This window comes from Rhea pennata, chromosome 8 (genome assembly GCF_028389875.1).
Source record: "Rhea pennata isolate bPtePen1 chromosome 8, bPtePen1.pri, whole genome shotgun sequence".
In the NCBI taxonomy this organism is placed as follows: domain Eukaryota; kingdom Metazoa; phylum Chordata; class Aves; order Rheiformes; family Rheidae; genus Rhea; species Rhea pennata.
The window spans coordinates 12,891,184-12,911,170 of NC_084670.1; the positions used below are offsets into that span (position 1 = coordinate 12,891,184).

Consider the following 19,987-nt stretch of genomic DNA (forward strand, 5'->3'; position numbering starts at 1 on the left):
TTGCAGCCCGTGACAGTCCTACCATTTTGCGGAAGAGCATCCGGTCAGCACTCGTCTATAATTATACCCCAGCAATTAGCTGGGATCTCGGTGGGACGTGCGTGTCACCTGTTAACAGGACTCAATGAAAAAGGGCTAAAACTAAACGTGGCAGATGGAGCTATATATCCTGCCCATCTCTAGAGAGCGGATTTGTAATGCAAAACGCCGAATTCAAGATGCGACCCATGGATACAAGGAAGCAATCAGAACCAAACTGATTAAACAAGACCCAGGTCTCAGCACAGCACACAGAATACTAAACAGAAACAAAGATGCCTCGGAGAGAGCAGCAGACTGCACGCTGAACGACCGACCAGCGAGATTTCCAGCGCATGTATTACTGCCTTTCCCGAAATACCAGAGAGTGCTTCTAACAGCTCAGTGCCAACTACACCTGCATCCCATAAGCAATCACCGTGTCAATGTGTGTCAGATGCATGTAGATGAAAACCTTGGTTCACAGAAGTTGCCTGGATTTTGAAAGGGGAAGGGGAGGGAAGGAGGGAAAGTGGGTTTAGGGGTTTGTTTCGTGTTAACGGGGAAGTCCACTGAAACGATGCTATGATCCACACAGCCACATGCAACTTGCAAAACCCTCAAATTCAGATTTGCAGTATTACAGGTCAGAAGACAGCTATAGATTACTGGCCTGACCTTTTACATCCCCACAGACATTAAATTTCATCCAGTTACCGCCATCCCCAGCCCAATTGCTGTTTGACTGAAGCACATCTCCTCACTTCAGTCCTGGAAGAATCCGGACTACTGCCATAGACAGGCAGCAAGAAACGGAGGGGCTGCACTCCCCCCTTTGCCGTTTCTCTCTCCAGGCCCTGCAAGATGCAGGCTTTCCTTTGCTTGAATACACCTGGCTTCAGCAGGTAGTCACACCTGCTTGCTCTGCCTTTCTCTGCTACACTAAAGAGCATTTTTAAATCCTCGCAATAGAAACTGTGCTTTCCTATATCAACGCTGATCTGACTTTACAGACCTCCCACTCATTTAGCTTCATCAGCTAATGGGAGGAAAAAAAAATTAAATTAAATAGCCCTCTGAGTTCTGACAGTTGCTTTCTTGCTAACACTCGACTGAAACGCGTATGCACACACTGCTCAGTTACAATTTTGCTCAAATAGACATCAGGAAAACTGTAATTTAGACTTTCAACAGGTCCTCCAGTGAAACACAAAAACCAACCACCCTTAAAGTTGGTTTTCTTCCGCTCTCGCTCAGCGAACGCTTACCCCCCCCCCCCCACCGGCAGCTGGAACCAGCCTCATGTATTATTTTGCTGTTTTACAACTCTCTGCAAAGTGGATGATGTCAGAGTCTTACAAGAATAAACATACTCTAACATGCACCAACTAAGCTATAAGCAAAGGTGGTTTACGTAACACATTATATACCTTTACACTGTCTAGGCCCCAAAGTTAACTTTTTAATTCAGGGAATAGAGAAAAGAAAAACTTCTGAACGCCAGTACAGCGCCCGCCTGCTGATTTACCAGAGCACAAGCTGCCAAGCTGGTGCACCACCCACGTGCCTCGATGATCAGGTGCGTTGGGTATATTCCCCTCCCATGCACACGCGCACACACACACGCGTGCAATCTGATAGTCAGAATATCCAGGGACACATTATTCAGACAGTAACGTGGCCTTCAGGAGCACACTTCTGGATCTGGGTTAACCACCTTCAGATGTAAAAGGATGCTGTGGCAACCTTTCTCCCTTCTGACCCATTTCTCTGAGTTTTGTTTTTCTTTCTTTTTTTTTTATTGCCTTTTTATATGCTTGGCAGGAAGCATCCCTTATTTCATCACACTTTTTCCTTTTTGTCCTTTGCTTGATGTGATCCTGTTGATACTGCATGGGCTCATAAAGCAGGCCGAAAATATCTGACACTCTTACCCTGCATTTAAGGAATAGGAAAAGCAAGGATAATTTTACTAATGACTTGCAAGCACTATTTCCCAATATCCTTTTCATGGGGGTGGAGTGATACGGTAAAGAAGGTAACAGATGGGGACTACTGGCGATACCCCTATTCCACAGGCTCCTCCCGCGGGAGACACTCAAGGCCTTTCCACCAGGCACCATCACAACCTTCTAACCTCCGAGACAACAGGCTTTTTCTTTTTTCCTCTTTTAAACTAGGCCTGTAACTTTCAACAGTACTGAACTTGCTCCTCCCTCCCAGGCTTCCCTGTCTGTAAATGAGTCAACACTGACAAACGCGGACAACACATCATAACGTGGGGCCAACCCCAGCTACTTTGCAGTGCACTAAATGATCTTCAAGTGGGAGATGGTACATAAAAGGTAAAGTAACATTACACAGTAAAGCAGAATCTGATGTAAGTAACTTTAAAGTCGCCTTTTAATGATAAACCTTACTATCAAGATCATCAAGCACAGCATGGGCTGTGGATTTTGTAAAGATAGGAGCGATTTTGCTTTCTTGAAATTTTTTTTAAAAATGCAGCTGTAAGTTATTTTTGTTGGGAAGTCTTCAGAATAAAATGCTTACTATTCCTACATCCAAGTGCTTTTCACGTGTAAGAGTCTAGCCATTTGAGATTCAGCATATACCTGTACTTGAAATTAAAAAAGCATGCCCTGTACTTTCTTTTCAAGAGCAGGGAGCGATCAGCCAGCTTTCACTGAATTTGGACAACTATGTAATTTCAGCATCATTCATCACTAAGATTTTTATAATGAAATTAAAAGTATTCCTCAAGCTGAAAGGTTTAAAAACCTAACTATCCTCTTCCAGCCTTTTTTTAGTCCTCTAGAAGTTAAGTTGATGTTCTCCAAAAGATTTGGTGGACAAGAACAGGTTCCTCACAATCTGTCTTAAAATACCAAATTGTTGTTCCTGCAATGACCAATTGTCTTCTAGGACAACGCTGCTAAAATCTGAAGTCAGGTATCAGTGAATGCATTTGATTTGCTGGATAAAGTATCTATAAGACCTCTTCAAATGAAATTTTTATCAATCATAAGTCTTTGCTGCAGAGCCAGTCTATCCATCCTTAGGTTATCCCCATTTAGGCACCAAGTATGCTGAAGAAAAATCTTAGCAAAAGTTTTGTCCGTAGAGCTTTATAAGTGATAACATTGTTGGCAAGCAGCTGAGAACACAACCAAAAGCCACCTGCCCACGAACTACAAAGCAGAAAAAGAAATTCACTCAAACAAGAAACTATTTTTCAATTCCTGTTCTCATAATCCCCAAACTCCTAAAGAGTACTACAGTAAAAAGTACTACATTCACACCTTTCACAGTGTAATCACATCCTTTATGATAGAAGACTGCTTCTAATTTTCTTTGACTTTAACCCTTTTTAAACCATAGTAGATTCTTTTAAAAGAACAGGAATCTTGCACATCAACAGAAATCAGGACTAGCCTGGGTACAAACTTTGAGTTTTCACAGTGCTCTTGAATGTCACATAACATACTCGTCTCTTGGAACGGAGGCTATAATTTGAAAAGCTCCTTCCACCAACGGTGACAGCTTAAGCAGTTGCTATATCCGAGTCCAGCTGCTGCATCGCCTGCCTCAGACATGTCAACGCAGCGCTGGGCAATGGACGGGACCAGTTAAAAGTAAACACAAGGGACGGAGGGTGAGAACAGGAAAGCAATACAGTTGTTGTTAACCTGAAGCAGTCTCCTGCTCTGATTTACTGTGCAGCTGCTGGTGACAAGGCAGGTTTGGAACAAGCCGGCCGAGATGGGCAGAGACTGGTCGAGCCCAGACTGCCTCTGGAAGAAATGTTCAAACTACACGCTGCGAGCCAATTACTGGGTACTGTGGAGTATACACTAACCTCAACAAAAGATTTTCGTGGAGTATTTAGATCGATTTTCTTTTGCAAAATAATCTTCCACCCGGGGACTAAGGTTATATTTCAATAACATCAGAAAAAAATTGCTACAGCCTACGTTCTCCAGAGAAAACAATCTGCAGAGAAAGCACCAGCGTGCTCCCGGTCAGACACAGCTCTTCCAGTGTTTGCAAACTTGGCAGAAGGCAAAATCCTTTGTTACCTCTTCAGAAAGAGAATCTTCTCCTAAGTACTGTGTTTTAGCACAGCACTCAAAAATTTCTAAACATGTTTCGAATTAAAGCAACTGCCACATGCTTCCTCACCTTTATGACAGATTACTGAATAAGGAGACTGAAGATTTTGGGATTTACAACTCACCCAGGCTAAATTCCTTCAAGCAGCACAGCTACATCTGATAAAGATCTATGAACGAGAATAGCCCTTCTTTGAAAAGATATCTTTGCAGATTTGTCTCCTTTCTGAGGCAGAGCAAAGAGCCTGTCGCTGCCTGGTCGTTTGATCTAGAAATCGCAGCTGATGGCAGCGAGGAGACAAGGCAGGACCTGTAATCCCATAACAGTCGGGGAAGGCACACAAAACACAACAGCCCAGGGAGAGCAAACTCCGTTCTTCAAACTTCTTCAAACACTTCCCAATCTATTTCAGCAAAAGTTTCAAAGTTGAGCATTCGGTCTGAATTAGAGAATTGCTCGGCGCAACTGGGAGGGACGAGGACAGCAGTGGTGGCACATGCTCGGCATATAGATGATACTGAGATGATACTTCCTGGACAACTGGGAAGCCCCCAGGTGTTCAAGGCAATAAGGCTGTACTAATTTACCAAAATACTTCTTTTTAGATAGCTTTAACAGTATGTAACAAAAGCCACTGTTAATTAGGATTTTTCCCCCAGAGAGCCTACAAATTACAGGTCAGCATATAAGGAAAATACATAATTTAACTGTGGAATGAGAAGGATATTTGATAAATAACATGGACTCTTTTCTTTCCTGTTCTTTAGTGATACAAGGATCAAGGGCTCAGATTTCAACAACAGATATATTTTAATTCTGAAGACTTAGTCGTTCCTGACCAAAACCTCAACATTTCTATAGATTGGCTTTCTGATTAAAATAAGAAAATGCATCTCAGGCAATTTCTTTTGTTTTGATATAATGACATGTTAATCTTTACTTGCAATATATTTGTTATTCCTGTGTCACAAATGAGTTAGACCTGTATTATCCGCTTCTAAAACCCTCTTTACACAAACTGTTTCTTCAGCATCCTGCATAACTTTTGCTCCAAAGCTCAGAGTGGCATGAAAGTATCTCCTCTTAAAAAACATTAATCCCAATTCTGTATTGTCACAATATGTCTAAAAAGCATATAAGGAAAAGAAAACAAACTGCACTATACAGCTTTCCTACCCTATGCCATTGATTTTATAATTTCCATAAATCCCAGCGAGAAATTATTGGTCTGTCAATCTGTTCTCTCCCACACTTCAGAACTTGGAAGAATGCATTGAAATAGCCAATTTACTAATTCTGCCCAAGGTACTAGGTTCAGTAGCACATGCCATCTAGCCCAAGAGAATTTTTCTCATGTAAAACAACAAAATGCAACTAAAAAGCTAGTCTAAATTTAGTGCAGATCAACTGGTAAGGATTGCACATTTACGAGGGCATGGGAGAGGTCTGTGTTGCCAGTACAGATGTGACCCATGTATTTCACCTACTCCAATGAGAGGTGCTACCAGGTGCGAAATAATGAGCATTGAAACACAGATATACATAGGGCCTACTATATCTGACTACCAGAAACTCCATTAAGGTCATAAATAGAGTGATAGTAGACAAGAAGTTCAACAGAGGGATATATATTCTCCCAGGCTCCCAGTAGGAAAAAATGCTCTTAACAACTACCTGTGGGATTACGAAAATAGGCTACTTAAGTATCTGGTGCTATTAGTGATATTGTATTGCCTGTCAGATCCATGCGAGTTCTCACTCTGAGCACACGCTTGGAGTGCTTTTTCTTTTATCAAGGGAGTATAAACACCAACCTTTGGGGAGGACAAAACAGCGCGCTGTGCCCAGCACGGCGAAGGGACGCACTTGCTAGCTCAAGGAGAGCATTAGTAACCCGTTGCATCTCCTCGCCAAATGCAAGCCCTTAAGTCATTACACCTGCCGTTTGCTCCGTGCGAAAGGCCTGGGCAGGGACATCTGAGCATGGGCAGCAGCTGACCCCAGGACCTTACGAACCTGAGGCAGTGAAGACAAAGTGGGGCAAAGGAGATTAAGTCCAATGGGAAGCAGTGAAAGAATCCTGCAAACATCCCTGCAGAAAGCCTTCGAAAGGAAGAAAAGAGAAAGAAAAAGAAAAGGAAAAAAAATATTTTGCTGGAGCATCATATGTGATTCTTTCCCAGGAAACTGCGCATTTTTCTCCTGTTTGCACACTCTGGCTTGGCAATTTTTCTTGCTCTGCCTGTGAAAGAGCTGCTATACGAAAGCATTTATTACAGAATTCAACATTTTTCTTTTTCTTTCACTGCTGGCATGTCACTGACATAAAGCTCCCTTTTCATACCAAAAAATACATTGTACAAACTTATTAGCTTCACAGGAAGACTTTTGGGGGGTTATAAGACCAAGGAGCACAAGGTGCAACCAGTTAACCCAGAATTACAGATTCCATTTTAGGTTTTTGAGGGGGGAAAAGCTGTTCCAAGGGATTAACACACAGCCATTTCTAAAATTAAATAACTGCAAAAAAACCAGTGCCTCTTAGTGAAACTGTGAGACACTATTAATTAAAGGCAATTATAATGTATATGTAAAGGGCACAGCATTCTGGGTGTTAAATCACCTTTAATTATATTTTCTGGATTTATAACATTGACATTTGAATTCCTAACACCACGCTGATACACCACGTTAAATATAATATGTAAACAACTCTCTTCTTAATCACCCTGAAGGCTTGCAACACAGAGTCGTGTTTGAACACATTTGTCTTCTTCCTTACACCCGTTCAGCTCCTCGGCAAGACCACAATGTATACTTCTGGAGTCATAAGCGGTCACCAGAGCAACGGCTCGGATGCCAGAGGCAGGATCTCAGCGTCGCTGCCCGGAGGAGCGCGGAGAGGAAGGTGGCCACAAAGTCCCCATTGTGGCCGCGCTCCCGCGCCGCCGCCGCACAGCGCGCTGCAAGGCGGTCATGCGCTGCATCCACAATGAACAACCGGGAAAGCAACCGAAAACGAGACTTTGTCTTCTTTTAACTTTTGTTCCTTGTACTAATGGCCTTTTAAAACCGTCTGGGCATTAATCTTAGGCAGTAACAAGAGAAATGACAAAGGTCCCTGGCTGGATTTTCATCCCTCCAAGCAGGTCATAAAACTATACAGTGAAAATAGTTTATCTATAAAAATCTTCTTCTCTTTAACCAATTCTCTTGAAGTTGTCAATTTTGTATTTATTACCAAGCCTTGGAAAGGAAAGTTTGCAGCGTGGTTAATGTGCAGCCCTGAAAGCAGATCTCAAATTCCTTCCTCAAAAGGAAAAAAAGAAGTTTACATACCAGAGGTCTTTTCTAGTGGGGTCAGCTAACAGCGTTCACTCAGACAGGAAAAATACCTACTCCTCAATCTTGTCGCTTAACTTCGTACAAAGAGCTACGGTTTGCTTCCAACTCTCTGCTAACAAGTGTTAAGAGACAGTATTTGTTTTCAGACCTTTTCTCCCTGTTTAGCAATGTCTTTTTCCGTGCTCTAAGACGGCTCTTTATCAGGTTTCCATGTTCCAGCTAACAAAGGTTCAATTCAGAAATTGGAAATTCAGAAAGGTGTTACAGTATTCTCTTGGCAAGACATAGTTCCAATACCGCAGCTGCGCACACACTTTCTCTCATATATATGTGTATATATATATATATATGTATGTATACACACACACACACAGATATATAAACATCTTTAGAACTATTGACATTAATTCAATAGTGACAAATAGATGCTCAATCTGTTTGAAAGAAATCCTGCCTCTACTATGTCCGCCTCTGCCCTACGCAGAAAAAGCCATGTTTCCAAACTGAGATTATTAAACTCTGGAGCAACAAAAAACTTAAAGTATTAGAAGCTAAGGAACAACACTAAGAACTAAAAAAAAAAAAAAAAAAAAAAAAAAAAGGTTTTTCAGAAATGACTTGCCTATCATTTTTCCCTCCAAGGCTTCTGCAGTGGGATACATGCTGAAGGCACACAGCCTTACTAGCAGAGAAAAGCAAAAAGCAATGCCTAGCTAATATTTCAATATTGGGATTGCCTAAAACTTGGTATGTACTGTAGGCCAAAATGCCTGACAGGACACAATTTCTTAGTTTTTCCTTTCATCATCTGAAAAAGGTGACAAATAGGATTTTTACCTCCATAAATAGAATAGCAAGCCATTATGTCACTAGCACGAGTAATGATAAAAGGTTTGATTTCACATCATTAGAATGGCACTGGAGAAAGAGGCACCAGAACATCAGCTAATTATATATAACCGTGGATGCATTTTTTCCTTAGAAGAAGGTGCATCACTTGACATCAGCACTCACTGAAGCGCATCATTTGTATCTGCCATCACTAAGTACTGCACGGTCTGCAAATGCGATGGCTTTATTGTTTTCAAATACACAGAAGCACATATTCCTTAACTACACTTTAAACCGAGAGCAGAGGTCGTGTATACACTTGCAGCAGAGGCAGCGATCCAGGCACTGCACGTTCCGTAAACAGCTCCCATAACTTCGGCAATTACCAGCAGACCTTTAGACTTACGCATCCTCCTGGTCCCTTACGTATTGGGGAAATATCATTAAAACTGATTAAAACTGCTATTCTAGTCAAACTGCTTATCTAATGGTTAAAGAAAGCGTGGACCTGTAATTCTCTTCTTCAAAACATATGATAAAAATTGACTGTTACTTCAGACTCCTAATCTTGGGGAAAAAAAATTCTAATCAGAGGCTCCTAAATTTATTCTCCTTCTATTAAAACAATGTATTTACATAATCACAGAACTATTTCAAATAAATATTTTTGCGGTTTATAAATATAGCAGTTGTATGCATTCAGATATGCTGAATCAGATGAAATTCCTTAATAAGAAAAAAATGTAAGTGAAGTGCTCTTTTACAATTAACATCTGCTTTATCTTTTTCTCCTAAGATGACATTTAAGCTATATGCATGTATCAGAGTGTTTTATTATCACAATGCCATTTTCCCTAGGGCGCTCGTGTCTCGCTTCAATAAAATATCAGCACACAAGGGCTTGAAACAGGCTTTACCTGCAGCAGAGACAACTCCCAGACTATCAATTTGTAAAAGCATTAGAAAAGCAGCAAGAACAATATTGACAGATGGCCTCTCCCACACCTTCCCTGCAAAAGACTTTGCTATGGCACCACCTTCCCCACAAGTTAGTCTTGGAGGAGTTGATAGATAACGATCCACTTCAGTCTTTCAGACCTCAGAAAGACTGCACTAGGGGTATTTGAGATGTGTGGGTAGTGGTTTGTTTGTTTGTTTGTTTGTTTTAAGTTAGGCTCTAAGTAACACTTTCTGGGAAAGAAAATTTGGCCATTAGTGTAACTGAGTCCTTTCTCTAGAACTACAACAATATTTGTCTTATTTTGTTTTTCTTTAATCAATTTGTTCAATGTACAGAGCGCAAATTTCAGAACTCTGAGGCTCCATGACCACAAGTGAATATCCATGGATGATGTCGATTCAGAACTAGCACTTGGGGTATTTGGCCACCAAACCTTTAGCCAGGGAAGACTACATCTTTTTTTTTTTTTTTTTTTTTTTTTAAACAGCCTCCTCTTTTGCTGTAAGGTACTTTCATTTCTTTTGCATTCTCTCTATCAGAAGTAACAGGCCACCCCTTTGAGTCTTCTTGCAAAAAAGTCATCTTGCTATTAGCAATATAAAATTAAGCACAAAAATGAAACAACAAAACACCAACTCAAGGAGACAGGACAGTGGCCGTCCTTCTTCCACTCCCCAAGAGGAAGCCAGGAAAGAGGACTTGGGGAACAGAGTTACGCAGCCCACAGACAATGTGTGTGCGTGCATCCCTGAGGACGCACTCAAATAGAGGGCCAGCAAGAAACTGTAACGGGCACTCTCCATCTCAGATGCCAGTGTCTTCAGTGGCACAAGATGCATCAGCCCTGTTGTCATTATCAGGTGTATTTTTTCATTACCGCTACCACCAGCAACCAGTGAAGTACTGCAGAGCACCCACTCTTCAACAGCAAAAGGCAGCACGGAACATTTCAGAACATTTCACCATCTGTAAAGTCATCTGAATTAAACAACAATTTTGAAAAAGCTCACTTATTCTTCCCCGATCAAGCCACACACACTGGCACCTACACTATCACCATGGTATCCCCCTGCATCACTATACCTGTGGTCTGGTCACACAAAGTAAACGAAATCCGGCCAGACAAGAGCGCTCACGGGTGGAACGCTTGGCACATACATGCAGAGAAGCAAACAACACCAACAGTAACACTCAGAGCAAGTAAATCCCCTAACTGCTCATGCTGTAGGACTATGAGAAGAGAATGACTTTGCATTGCAGTGGAAAACAAATTTCTTAAGGACCCAGCAGGAAATCTGAGCCATACACAGAAGGTGGGCACAAGCAAATTAGCATGTAAGATACTCGGCTATCCTAAGGCCTCCAACAGATCGGAGCCTTTCAGATCAATTAGGCCATTATATAATGGACACAGCTGCTAACGTCTGCTCTCATGCCAGGAAGCAGCAGAGGGCTTGGAAACAGCACATCTACAGGCAATGCTTGTGCCAGTCACTCTGAACGCCAGCAGAAGTATGAGGCTTTTCAAAATTGAATTATAGCACCATCAAATTCAGTGGAAAAAAGTTCAGCCAACTCAGTGTTTCAGAAATTCCAGCTTCAGTTTTTGTTCTGACAGCAGTTCCAGCCATGCTGCCCACGCACCGGGCCAGTGGCTCCTCCATGAAGCAGGCAAAGGCTTGCTGCCAGCCCACGAGGTGACGGGGACCCTTCCTCCCCGTCCTGTCCAAGACAGCAAAAGTAGCCAGCCATCAATCCTCCTGCGGAGGAACAAGAGGCAGCAGCTGCTGACGGCTGGGGAACTGGGTGCCACAGGCCACCACCATGAGATGGGGAAGATATAAAACACCCACGGGAAGAAGGTTCTTGCTGTCAAAAACAACAGAAACCAGATTCCAGAAGTTTTTCCTTGATCCAAAGAGATATCAGGGGCATCCCTTTTCACACCGCTCACGACTTGCTCCATTTTGATTCAACTTTTTGAGGGACAATGAAACAGCGAAACTTGGGACTTCCGAGCAAAAATTTAACAGATCATCTGTGCTTCAAAAGCAGTGGTTAAGCTACAAAAGTTATTCATTTTCTACAGTCAATAACCATTGCCATTCTTGTAACAGCCTGACATATCTAACACACCGACACCAACATTCATTAATTTAATCCACAAGTCCCTGTGCCACAGGATAAAGAACCTACTTTAACCCTACCCTGTTCCTGCAGCGACAAGAGAAGCTATGAAGGAACGATGAAAAGAGCTTGTTTCTTTACCTGAAAGCAGCCATAATTAGGAAATGATGGATGTCGCGAGTAAAAGTGAGTGATGTTTTTCAGGAACTCTCTCATCTGTAACTGCACTGTTTTCAGATAAAACAACCCTTTCTGTCAGACAGTGTCAGGAATGTCTACAGCCAATCAGTCACTCTGCTTTCCAGCAAAAAATATGACGTACTTGTCATAACATCTATAGCATACGTTTTATCAGTGCTTTTTCCTTGTATACTTCATCGGTTAGAATCTCTGATTCCAGCAACGCCAATTTATTGTGCTATTGAGATAAACATATAAATTGAATTTTCCAAAAAATCCAGCTATACTACATAAGAAACAGAACTTCAGGTGAACAATACAGCTTTAACAATAGCATAAAAAGATATACACCATCTGGAGATAATGACTATAAAGCAAAACCCAGGAGAAAGCCCTGTTCGTCACCTCCGTGTGCAGGCTGGCAAAGCAGAACCACTACAAGAAAAACCTTGAAAGAGAAGTCAGAAAGTTAAGCTAGATCGTTTCAGACTTGGGCACCGTAACATTTCACACTGTGATAACTTCACTTACAACAGTTTAACAAACATTAACCTAGCAGGAAAATGATATATTATTTATATAGACACACACACAACACAATTAATGTAGATTAACTAGACGGTCTAAAGTCTCCACGGCACTGTGCAAGTGCCAGGAAAGACAGCGTCCCAGCAGGCAGGAGGGGTCAGCCCCCCGCACGCTGTCACAGCTACCATGGGAAATAACTTCAACAGCAGCACCTCCGTAACAAACAACGAAGACATCAGCATGATTAAAAAAAATGGGGACAGACGAACAAGATAGACCATTAGTCTTTGAGAATGCTTTATGTGGTCACCTGTCAAGCAGTCCAGCTATGTTTTTAAGTGATTAAATCAGACCTTGACAGAAACTTCAGCGCTGATTTCCTGACATTCTAACCCAGAAAAACCTTTCAAGAAAAACAACTGTATTGAACCGTCGATAAAGTTCGCGATACGGACTAACGCTCCACATGGCAAAGCTCCCTACCTTTAGAAGCCACCTTACAAATTTCAGAGCTAAAAATAGAGTTAAAGTTTTGTTACATAAGAGCCTTTCTTGATCTTTAAACATAGCCAATGTGTATTAATCTTTAACCACCGCATGTTAGAGATTACATATCCCTGTACCCATTAAAGCTCATAGCTATTAGTTTTGCAAAACATTAAGAAATTGATGCTGAAGTCGCTCATCACGTTTTCTGTTTATTATGATGGGAAATAAGTTTCTCTGATTAGATACATGTTTATTACATTACAAGGCTTTAATCTCCTTTGAACACTCAATCATGGCATTTGCTCATCAATCACGTGCTCGATGCAAAGGTTTCTTGATGGCTATGAAGTTAAACGCTCATGTCCAAAAACAACTAAGTGCTTCTAACAAAATGAACTGCTGAAGCACCGAAGAAATCTAAACATTTGATTAACAATGTCCTGTCTTGAAGCCTGGTCAAGAAAACAAGCTTCTCCATGTTATTAACCAATACTACTCAAAGGGAAACAATCTCAGTAATTAAAATATTGACCCTTTTGAATCCTGGATTAACATCAACTACAGGAGCGCTGCCATTAACTTATGCCTGAGACTACCACAATTCAAACATTTCACCCCCATAAGAAAAGGGGAACAAAAGCAGTTTATAGAATCACAGAATAAAATAGGCAGGAAAAGACCTCTGCAAGTCTCCAGTCCAACCCTCTGCTCAGAGCAGTGCTAGCTCTGAAGTCAGATAGGGTTGCACAGAGCCTTGTCCAGCTGATTTCTGAATACCTCCATAGATGGTGATCCCACCACCTCTGGGCCCTTGTTCCAGTATTCTTCCACTCTTGCTGTGAAAGTTTTCTGCTTATATCTGACTGGAATATCCCTCGCTGCAGCTTGTGAACACTGTCTCTTCGCTTTACTCTGTGCTCCTCCAGAAGAGTCCAACAACTTCCCTCTCTGCAACCACCAGCCAGGGAAGGAACAGTGCAGTTAGATTCTCCATTAAACCCTCTCTTCTCTTGGCTAAGGAAGAGCAACTCCCTCAGCCTCTACTCGCACTTCTCATGCTCAAGTCTCCTGGCCAGCCTGGTGGCCCTCTGCTGCATTCACTCCCCTTTTCAATACCTATCTTAATTCATCAATGTCTCATACCTTATGATCCTCAATAGACTCTACACCAGTTTTTTAAAGAACTCCCATAGAGAGAGATGACACAGACCCACATCAGAGGTGAGCAGTGGTCACTGGACTTGTAGCAACAGTGGCAGAGGAGATAAAGGTCCCTGGGTTTCCTCACTCTGGGAGCTTTTCCCACTCAACATGCATCTCCTTCCACTGGCAGTTTTGCTAACTTCTGCTGTTCAATGTGACCAACCTCAGTGCCTTGGGATCCTCTACTCTGTACAGGGCAAGCTCAGGCACACCAGCCACTGCTGTTGGGAGCTGTTCTCCAGAAGCTTTGTGGGAGTTGAGCTTGGGACAACCAAGGTACCAGAGGCAATGCTCACTGCTCCCAGAGCAGGCAGAGCCACCAGCTCCTTGCTGAAGCAGCCCTGTAGTAAACCAAGAGAAATTCTCATCCATCCCTTGGCCAAGACAAACAGCAGCTGATCAGTCTCCTCTTCCACAGACTAATCACACCCAATGCCCCCGACAGCCCTCACATCATACATCTTCCAAATCCCAGTCACTTCCAGGGGAAATCTTCAGTTAACTGCAGGGCTTGCAACAAGACACAGCTTCACGTCCAAGGCCTGAGCAGCACTGACCACAGCAGAATCATTACCTTACATGTAATTATAGTCCTGTTAATATATTCCAGATTAAGTTTGTCCTTTTGGCAACAGCATCACACTGTTAGCTTGTATATAGGTGGTGATCCACTACATGTCCCCAAGTGCTCTTTCGCGGTTGTGCAACCAAGCCACGTACTCACTATTTTGTATTTCCTCATTTCAGCTCATTAAGTTATATGTTGCAGATTTAAAAATGCTTTTTCAATTTATCATAATCATTTAATTCAGAATTATGCTTCAAAATGCTTGCAGTCCCTCTCAGCTCCAGCTTCCTTGCAAACTCGGTAAGTATTCCCTTGTCTGCATCAGTAAAGAAAACTGCAAATACAGCTCAGCCCATGACAAACAGGGGTGCGTGCATACAGTTCCATGTGCCACCCCTCAGTTCCCTTGATTTTCACATTAAGCTATAGGTAGCTACTCTTCAAACATGGTCTTTACACAGTTATTTGTGTACCTTAAACATATATTATTTCCCTATTCTACAGGAATGCCAAGAGAGGTTATTCAAAAGTCTTACTAAAGTGAAGATATATCACAGCTACTGCTCCCTCTTACTACTTATTAACCTCCAGATTCCTAGAAACTGATTAACAATTTTGTTCCAATTCTCAACATATCAGAGTTAGACTAACTAGTCTATAAGTCCCTGGATCTTTCTTTTCACAGGCAGGTACTACGCTTGCCCTTTTCAGTCCTCCAGGACCTCTCTTGCTCTTCACAATTTCTAAAACATAATTGTAAATGGTTCAAAGGTTGCTTGGCTAGTTGCTGATGTACCCTAGAGCAAACTTCAACAGGCTCTGACTATTTGAATACACCTATCTTATCTGCTTTTTCGGATCTATTCTTTTCCTACTCTGCACTTTAGTCCTATCACCTTGTTTAAATTAATTTTAATTAATGTGAAGACACACTCAAGCAATACTACATGAAACCTATATTTTATCTTTAAGCTACAATGTTAACAAAAAACTCCAGACTATTCATCTAGCACAACTAGACATTAAAAAAAAAGTTCAGAGTAAAGTATATGTACGTATTTAGTATATGTAGCTTATACTAAACTTCAGTTGAGATCTCTAAAGGGAAAACATTAAGAAATGTAATTAACTCCCTTTTTGCAAAGAAAGATTTGAAAAGAAAATTGACTGCACTTGAAAAGAGACACCTTCAGTGGCTGAATTAGTCTGTTTTGGTTTGATAAATAAAAAAATAATAGTAATAGAACACAGAGAAAGCTTCCATAGCAGATAAAATATTTGAAAATCAAATTCAAGATTTCCTGCAGCAGTCCCTTAGTTATCCAGCACTAATCATTGCTGGAGGTGAGACATCAAATTTGACTGACCACTGGTCCAACCTAGCACAGCAATTTACCTTTCATCAGCTGGAAACTACCATCCTTCTAGCTGAGACATGGTAGCTCATTAACGAAGCACAGCTAGTTTGCTTCTACGCAAAGCGGAACAGACAACCTTGGATCATCTTCTGTGATTCCTATTTTGTTTTTCAGTGAAACAAACTAGACACAGCTGTGTGCTCTGTTAGCAGATCTCAGCTGAACACAGTAACTTCCTAAACTGCTCCTTTTCCATCCTCAAAGACACATCAGTCTCCGCTATGTGATCCCCTAGGCAGAAGATGCAACGCTAATGGAGATTCTGGCTGTCATTCTCAAAAGCAGTTAGTGATCTGAATGCCTCAGTCTTTAGTGTATCCAACCTGAAATACTTTAAAAGGTCCAATTTTCAGGAAATGATGAACGCTCAAAAATTGCTTGGTTTTTTTCCACTTTTAAATCCAGCATCTGTTTTACTTGAGGTTTCTATCTAGAAAATCTTTTTGTAAGTATGCTACCATACTACCAGTTAAAAATAATGAGAAAGTATCATATTTTCTATTGCTCTGTTGAGAATGCAACAAATCCGTATGTTCTTCAATTTATGCAAAATACAGCAGTCTACTCTTGAATATGGATATGCAAGTATTTTCTTCCAGAGTGATAAAGTGAAAACAGTCCCTTACAAAATATTATAATCTGCTTTCCCTGAAATCTGTTTCACTGGACATAACACAACTTGGTTTCCAACACTGTTTTCCGGAAAGAAAAAACACACGAAAAACGTCAATGTATTTTCCAATCCACATATATTTGAATTTGCTCCCAATGCAAGTATCGCTATCAGTAATCCCTTTCACGCTGCTTGCCTCCATAGAAAAACTAATCATAATTAGTAGACTACTTGAAATTATCCTTGAACTAATAATGAATAGAAAGAAAGCACGAACAGAGAGGAAAAAAGACAGACTAAATAAAAAACTGGTAATTTCCCATGTTGCTGCTCCTTATTTTGCTACTGGAGAAAATCAGAATCTATTTTAGTCAGAGGAGTTTGGTATCATGCAATTGTTCTATTTCAGTAGAACCAACTTATTAATTTCAGGTCTCTTTGGAAACCCCCAGTTTTGCCTGGGACTGCAACTCAATGCACACCCACGTGCTACGGAGCGCAGCACCCGGAGAACCCCCTGCGGCTGCCTGGGCTCACGCGTGAGCTCTCTGCTGCTGTCCGCACTGCATCGCTACCCTGTAAACCCACCCAGCTCAGCTTCAAAACAAGTCTACCCAATACTGGATGGTTTCAACCAAGCCTCTGCTGCTACTAGATAGAACAAAACCAAGTGACAGTTAAACGCATCCTCAAAGGAGATCTTAGTACCAAAACTTCTTAAGCACATTAACTCATGCAGCATGTATTTTTAATGAGTTCAGCACCCGTCTCGGGTTTAACACGCACACATGGCGTGGCAGCTATTCAAACCCACTGCGCCAGAGCGCTTGCAAGCGCTGACTACGTGGGACGACACAAAGTTACACTGCCAGGTATGACGATTCTACCTTTATTGCACAACCTTTGGAAAGCTAAATTAAATGGGTGAAGTGACAACACAAAAGCCACCTTCCAATATGCTGATTATATAATAGAAAAGGAAATGAAAGAGACCAGAGGGAACATTTGCAGAATGTTCAATTCTGCAAATATGGTTAAATATTGTCATACCTTCAGCTTCTGCTGATGCCGTTTTTCCTAAATACACTTTTGCAAGTATCTATCCATGTTAAAACACACAGCTTCAAAGCAGAAATGAATTTTACTAGTCCAAACCTGCAGCTAGAACCCCCCGCCAATTTTCCTTTCCACATGTGTTCTCCAACATATTCTACATGAAACTAGCTAAATCGTCCAGTTTCGGCGATCGGTAAGTCATACCCTTTGGGTGCCAACACATTAAAGTACTTCATTCATTTGTAAGATGACAGGACTTGTCAGGGCTCTGTGTCAATTCTCATATTCTAAGTCCAAAAAGCCACATATAGCCATACATAAAGAACGCTGGGCTCTGTCAGCTGAGGACCTTTGGAGGCTGTCATTTCACATGTAGCTAGAAAAGCTGATGACCTTTGCTGGCTGTTATTTAACATATAGCTAGAAAATACTGTTGACCAAATTAGAGTGATAAGCAATGGGTAACTGATTGTTTCGCATTAAGTATGTTCCAGCCAATTTGGCGTAACGTGCGATCAAATCACTTTGAACTGCCAAAGTTTTGTGCCAGTGTGTTGTACAAATACATAACCTATAATACAGAAAAGCCTTTAAATGAGAACATGTTATCACAACATATTTTCCAAAATGCAAATCAGTTCAAAAATAAAAGGATTTAAAGAATTAGAAGATGACAGTGTTACCTGATGACAATTCTGTTATATTTTAAGTCAGAATGAAGAAAAATAACCATGTGTAGAAGTCTGTTTTCTACAGACTTATTTCAAAATGTCCAACTTCCAGTGGAAATGTTGCACATAAAAAAAAAATCCCCAAAATTGCAATCACAAACATTTTTCCAGCAGTAACTACTTCACATGGAAGTATCATGTTTTATTTATTTTTTTTATTATTATTTTTCAAGCAGTCTCCTCTTTACCAAGTTTAGTAACTTCAGGATTGTAGCATTCATATCAAAACTTCATGTATTTCTACACATTTCTGAAAGAGTGACTATACAACAATTTTAGTTTAAATGAATGTCAAAAAAATGCTTCAGAATGTAAAATGGTCTCCGAAGTCCTGAAAACTTAATCTGAATTCTGCTAATCTAGGTTACAGTTTATCTTCAGGGGTTCTCCTGTAAAATCATTCCTTGATGCTTTAGATTCAGCCTGACATGATTGAAAAGGCATCTTTATCTTTCTTCTCCCATTCATTTGGGCAGCAAAAGAAGAAGATTTTTCTTCTGGGTTCCTCTGCCCCCCAATCACAACAGATGGACTTTATTAAGGAAATGGTTTTAAAAGAAAACCCTACAGTTAAATGATGACCTAGATTGCTGAGATTGCCCAATTTAGGTAGTTAAAAAAGATTTACTTTAAAAGTCGCTATTGCATGTCACTCAGAACACACTTCCAGGCACATTTGTATGGCCAGGTCTGTCATATTTTATTTACAGGAAACCTGAGTTTACACTAACAACGATAGAACGACTGTTCAGGTCAGCTGAAAACACACGTAACAAGAGGGAAGGGGGAAAAAAAAAAGCTAGGAAACGGAGAGGCTTTTGACGATCACTGCTTTGCTGAACAACAGCGAGACCAAACCTGCCAGCTCAGATGCAGCGTGACCCAGTCGCTGCCGCAGCTCGGTTTCGTTTTCCCACCCAGCGTCCTGCAGCTCGGCGGACAGCCCCCAAGCTCGGCCAGCTCGGCCACGCTTCCCACGGCAATACCAAACCACGCGCAGCGAAAGTGCTAGCGACTAGACCCAGTTCCTGGTTTTAAAGAAATCTTACTTGTTTCTAACATCAGCATCTTAGCTAATGAGTTTTAGCTTCCCTTCTGCACTCCACAAATACTGGCCTGAGTAATGCATGGCCTAATTGACTGTTAAGGTCTCTGGCCAACTCTTTAATCTTATTTACTACACTTTGAGACAGCTCATGAGTCATTAGGACTTCATTCTTGGGGACACAGTGGCACATAATATACATCACTAAAGAGTATAAATATCATTCTATGTGTGTATTTTACAGATTGTGAAATTAGAAAGCTAGCATTAAATATCTCTCTGCAGTGTTATCATTTTAATAATGTTGCTTATTTTAATAGACAATAAAAATATTTAATTGTGAGAGTCTGCTGGTGTCTTCATAATTTGTAATGTTGCTGTACCTTGAAAAAAATTGTAAGGCAGTGAAAGTCACACTTTACATACCAAACTGAAGGGAAAGAAAGGCTCAAGGGAGAGCTATCTTAAAACTTCCCTCCTTGAAGGCAGGGGCAAGGGAATTTCAAGCTGTTACTCATGAGAGTCGATTTTATGACATAAATGATAACTCAGTGTGCACACATGTGTCACGAACTTTGCAATAGTTTTGAAAGGAATCAGCACCACTAAGCAGGCACCGAAATCCAATTTCTAGGAGAATCTGGGAGCTCAAAGTTGACCATTTCAGCTGGCTTGGAAAGCCCTTTGAAAAATAAAGTTAAACAGTAATTACACATAAACGTGCTTGAGAAATTTTACACCTGTCTTGACACGAATCAGAT

At 41.1% G+C, this 19,987-nt stretch overlaps 1 protein-coding gene across 7 annotated transcripts in view; it reads right to left on the bottom strand.

The window, feature by feature from the left end:
• The window catches only part of PTPRF (protein tyrosine phosphatase receptor type F), a 386,501-nt gene that overhangs the window by 272,097 nt on the left and 94,417 nt on the right, over positions 1-19,987 (bottom strand). The window lies entirely within an intron of this gene.